This window comes from Pinus tabuliformis, chromosome 2_1, assembly GCF_031772625.1.
Source record: "Pinus tabuliformis cultivar Carrire ecotype Pingquan chromosome 2_1, CPIR1, whole genome shotgun sequence".
Taxonomy (NCBI): Eukaryota; Viridiplantae; Streptophyta; class Pinopsida; order Pinales; family Pinaceae; genus Pinus; species Pinus tabuliformis.
The window spans coordinates 174,522,475-174,528,194 of record NC_142299.1 but is presented as its reverse complement, the minus strand read 5'-3'; the positions used below and the strand labels follow the sequence as shown (position 1 = coordinate 174,528,194).

The following is a 5,720-nucleotide window of genomic DNA, read 5'->3' as shown; positions in this document are numbered from 1 at the left end:
GAATTCGGTGCTAGTCTAAGTTTGTTTTTTGTTTTTAGAGTCTTGAGTCAACTATGTATTCTCGTTCATCACCGGTCATTCTCATTCATCCCCGTCTCATAACCATGTGTCAGTTTTGTTCAAAAGTTACTTTGTGTCACAAAGCTCTTTAGGTTATTTCGTAGCTCATGTAATAATTTTGAAGTGTTTCCGCAGCGTATAAATCCTTTTAGCAGTTTCGCAACGCAACATGTTTTAAGTGATTTCGTAGCGCATAATTCATATTTTGTACTCGCTGCGCTACGAAATCGGGGATTTGTCCTAATCCGTAGCCAATCTAACACAGCTGTCATAACCATCAAAATCCATTATCAGGGATCAGCTTATACCCTTTGCCCGTCAATTTGACCGCTTATCTTTATCATTAGGTCATTAGGTGTCGTCGTAAGCTCAGATTGCAAGTTTCAAAAGAAGATATAAAATCTCGAATCTTCACTAGTATTTGAAGGCCTGCAATGCCGTGTGAACTTTATATTGCTGTAAATTGTTAGGAATTCGGGTTCGTGGTCTGCTTCAAGTGCGTTTGCTGTAATGGCTAGTTAAGGTGGCTGCAACTATATCTGTGAGCCGCATAGGCTGTAACATTTTGTTTGCATTTGAAAATGGGTGTGGCCTGTGGAGATTTTGTTGTTCCCATGACTACAATTGGGTTTGATAGATACTGCTGTGAAGACTTCAGAAACAGGGTACATACAGAGGCGTCTTGTGAAAGCTATGGAGGATATCATGGTTAAATATGACGGGACTGTCAGGAACTCACTTGGTGATGTTATTCAATTTCTATATGGTGAAGATGGTATGGATGCTGTTTGGATTGAGTCACAGAATCTTGATTCTCCGACGATAAAAAAAAGCAGTTTGAAAATGCTTATTAATATGAACTTGATCAAGAAAATTGGAATCCTAGTTACATGTTACCAGAGCATGTGGAAGATTTGAAAATAATCCATGAGTTCCAGAATGTTTTTCACGCAGAAGTGCAGAAACTGGAGACAGATAGACGACAACTAGGTACGAAGATTGTAACCACTGGAGATAGCTCGTGGCCTCTGCTTGTAAATCTTAAGAGGATCATCTGGAACAACCAGAAATTGTTTAAAATTGATATGAGAAAGCCATCAGATATGCATCCCATGGAAATTGTAGAAGAAATTGATAGGCTTCAGGAAAGACTTAAGGTTGTTCCCGGTGATGACCCCATGAGTATTGAAGCACAGAAGAATGCTACTCTATTTTTCAACATTCTGCTTCGAAATACATTTGCTAGTAAACGTGTGCTGAAGGAGTACCACCTTACAAGGGAAGCTTTTGAATGGGTAATTGGTGAGATAGAATCTCGTTTTCTGCAGTCCTTAGTTGCTCCAGGTGAGATGATTGGCTGTGTTGCAGCGCAATCCATTGGTGAACCAGCTACTCAGATGACGCTGAATACTTTATGAGTACTGTCATTGAGGAGGATGTTGACTTTGTCAAATCCTATTATGAAAGCCAGATGAATAGGGAAGTGATGATTGCACCGTGAGACTTTGGAGCATTAATCAGGAAAACAACATTGGTACAATCAAGACGGTGGCAAATGTTTGCTGTGTGCAGTTTCCACCTGATTCTGCAAATATGATAACGTTTGGTTCTGCTGATTACAAGATCTATTGTTATGATTTGCGCAATACAAAAATTCCATGGTGCACTTTGGCAGGTCATAGGAAGGCAGTTAGCTATGTAAAGTTCATAGATTCCAGCACAATTGTTTCTGCATCTACAGGTAACACACTCAAGTTGTGGGATCTTACAAAAGCCGATTCTTCTGGGGTATCCAATAATGCTTGTACTCTGACCTATACTGGTCATACCAATGAGAAGAATTTTGTGGAGCTTTCTGTCATGGATGGATATACAACATATGGTATGATTGGATGCACTCAACCAAGACGTGTTGCAGCTATGAGTGTTGCCAAGCGAGTCAGTGAAAAAATGGAAACTGAATTGGGAGATAAAGTTGGTTATGCCATTCGATTTGAGGATGTAACTGGCCCAAATACTATAATCAAGTACATGACAGATGGAGTGTTGCTGCGGGAAACTCTCCGTGAACCAGACTTAGATCAGTACAGTGTAATTGTTATGGATGAAGCACATGAAAGATCTTTAAATACAGATGTATTATTCGGGATTTTGAAACAAATAGTTGCACAGCGTCGTGACTTCAATCTTATTGTAACATCTGCAACTTTAAATGCACAGAAGTTTTCTGTTTTCTTTGGAGGTGCACATGTTTTCAATATACCTGGATGGACATTTCCTGTCAATATACTGTATAGCAAAACTCCTTGTGAAGACTATGTAGAAGCAGCTGTGAAACAAGCTATGACTATTCACATTACCTGCCCAGCAGGAGATATTCTTATTTTCATGACAGGTCAAGATGAAATTGAAGCTACTTGTTATGCATTGGCAGAATGTATGGATCAGCTAGAGGGAACTACAAAAAATAGAGTAACTGAACTATCAATACTCCCTATTTATTCTCAACTGCCTTCAGATCTTCAGGGCAAAATATTTTAGACAAGACAAATCTGGTGCTCCTTTTTCAGGAAATGAAATTGAAGTTAAGGTATACAAACAGAGTAGAGTCTAAGACTGTGTTTTTGAAATTACACAGCAGTTTCGTAGTGCGCTACGAAACTGCTGTAGGTGATGGTTTTAACACAGACAGGCAGTTTTGTATTATGAGCGGGAATTTTGAAAGGGAAACGCCAAAAGGGTATGCAAGACATCATATGGAGCAACAATAGTCAATCAGATCAAGACAGGTAGATGTTTTTTAAAGGGTTGAATATTCAAATCCAATTTCGAATTTTTGTCATAAAGTCCCTTTATCACCGTTCAAGAGGTATCAAACGATGTGCATATAAGGAACTTTTGCCTGCACACATGTCCATCGATGAAGCTTACAGCACATCAAGAATGTGGCAGTGTTCCATGTTTTGGGTTATTAAAGGCTAGAAGACATGCTTCTGTACATTCGAGCATTTTGAGGAAAACTGAAGCCAAGAAGCAAGGGAAATCTCCTAATACTTCTGAGCAGTTAAAAGATTCAGCGTTCAAGGTCAATATGGAGCATTAAACATCCAGCTCAGCCAAATCGAAAGAGAACCAGGTGTCAAAGAACAAGGAGAGGCCATTATGCATGGAAAATGGAGTTAGAGTCATAGTTAATTTAGAACTCTTTAAAAACTCCAGTCAGTGCTTTATTTGTATTTATTAGTTAGTTCAATAGCTAATAGGTGTCAGTAGAGGTAGTTATCGAACTCCCCTCATGCTGGAGGAGGAAGCTCGAATTAGTTAGAATAAGGATTCTATATATAGCTGAAACAGCAATGTAATGGGGGTTGGGAAATTTTATAACAGAGTACTGTTTTGGCTTATTTAAAGACAGAGTTCAGTAATATAAGTTGGCTGCTTTTCTTCTCAGGATTCATGAAGGATTTCCATGTTCAGAATGTGTGATTTTATTTTTTCCTTAATGTCTTTTACAGTTGCATAGATGTGTAATCACTCAGAATTCACAGATTGTGCTCTGATTTCCTGTATGCATTTATGAACTGTGGTTTTATATGAGTTGTGTTCTGAACATCTAAATGCTAAATGCCCTGACTTCTATGTAAAGCCAGTATCATTGTTTACTGAAGTATGGTTGACTCCATAGGCCCAATGGAAACTAGTTTTATGTTTGTCCAGCCTTCATATTTGTCAATGTTATTCCACAAGAGTTAGCCATCTTATTGTTAGTCAAAATCAATAACCCTTTGAGAGAGCCCTCTCAGGCTAAGGAGGCTAAGCCTTAGTCAAAATATTGGTTTGAAATAGTTACTTGAATTCTTCCTGGTTTATAACAGGACTCATTAGGATCCGACTTTTTGTTGTAACCTAGAGGCAAATTGAGTTAAAACATTGTGACTGTTATTTTCTATGTTGTATTTGAAATTTTGATGATAATGAGAAATTCGACCTTGATCCAACACTGAGTTGACTAAGAGAGCTGAAGCTCTTGGGTTAGGGCCCAACCCTAGCAACAGAAGTTCCTATTTTTGTATATGTATTCTTATATTAAGATGATAGTTAGCTACTGAAGTTATTTATGATGTGTTTAGCCTAACAAGTATTTGAATGATTTCTTAATCCTATTTCCATTAGTTTGAATAAGTAGACCAGTGGTGCAGTAGGGAGGGAAAGTACTTCAGAAAATCTTGTGACAGTGGCCTCTTACTCATCTCCCTCATGGGATCTTGATCATAGGGCCCCACTCTCACGACCCAAAAAATAGAGTGTATTTTGGTCATTACATAGATTAGGTTCCATTCTTAGATAGATCATTGTTTATGATTTCTTGGAAGCACCAGTAGTTGTTATCTTGTTTCTTAAGTTTGTTGTAGCATAAGAGGCATTCCATTTCATATATCTAGTCATTAGAAATATATAGGTAAACTTTCTCAAATTCAACTCATCTTTTCCATGTTGACATGTAGTGATGCATAAATGAAAATAAAAATAGGTTTTGTTGTAGGGATTGTTGATTTGCAGGGAGGAACTCATCAACCAGCTTCATTTAAGGTTTCTTCGCCTTGTGCCAAGGCATACCAGCCCATAATCTGAATCTCTATTTTGCAGTCACCTTAGGAAAATCCAATCTTCTTGAAGTGTTGGATTTAGTCTTGGGAAACGTGCACCTTCCCTACACCCTCTCTCACTGTCATACATCTCTCCAGCACCTCATCTCACTATTATTTCCCTCTTAAATAATTCAACTAATTTCCTGTAGGAAACCAGGACATCCTATAGCAAACTAGGACATCCTATAGCAGTTTCCTGTAGCAAATACATGATCTCTTGTAGCATTCTGTTTGACACTATTTTGACCATAAATGCTAGTATGAGGGTAGGTTAGGCCCTCATCATGGATTCCATGGCTATCATTGCCACTTGAGATTAGCTCTCCCATGCCTTTTTCCATCCGCAAAATTAGAAAAAATAAGCCTAGCATTTACATTTCTGAATTTAGCAATTAAAATACTTTTTCTCTGCAAAATGTAAAAGGAGATAATTAGTGCATGCATATATTGATCATAGGATGATAGAACAACTTTCCATGTCCAAATAGTCCAAATAGAAAGATGATAAATTGCAAGGTTAGCTTAGTTCCTTTTTGCAAGTAATTTGTGTCATTTCCTAGGTAGATGATTTATGGAATTTCATAGTGTTTTCCATTCAGTAAATTTCATTCCCTAAATATACAAGCGTTTACTTTCCTACATTAGAACTAGCTTTACATTTACTGTCAGTAGTCTGACTCCTTCTGGTCAATAGAAGACTACTCTGGAACCCTAGTGATCTAGCGCTCCAGTTGAGAAGTGACATGACTAGAATGTTGCATCTACTGTGCATATAGTATTGTCACCTCCAAGTTTGTAGAAAACCATGGGTTGATAAAATAAATTTGGTAGCCCTAGGAGTTGTAGCATCCTTATTGCAATACTGAGGCTCATCACTATCCATCTCAATGATATATTCCTCATGTTTTGCCTATTTTTTATCCAATCCTGCATAGATACATGGAATGCTCTGACTGACATCCCCAACAGTATATGTATCATGTGCACTGTATATATGAGATCTACCAGTTT

General features: G+C 37.9%; 1 pseudogene; it reads left to right on the top strand.

The window, feature by feature from the left end:
- Positions 1-494: 494 nt before the first annotated feature.
- On the top strand, positions 495-1,478 carry LOC149199272 (DNA-directed RNA polymerase II subunit RPB1 pseudogene; annotated as a pseudogene).
- The last annotated feature ends 4,242 nt before the right edge of the window (positions 1,479-5,720 follow it).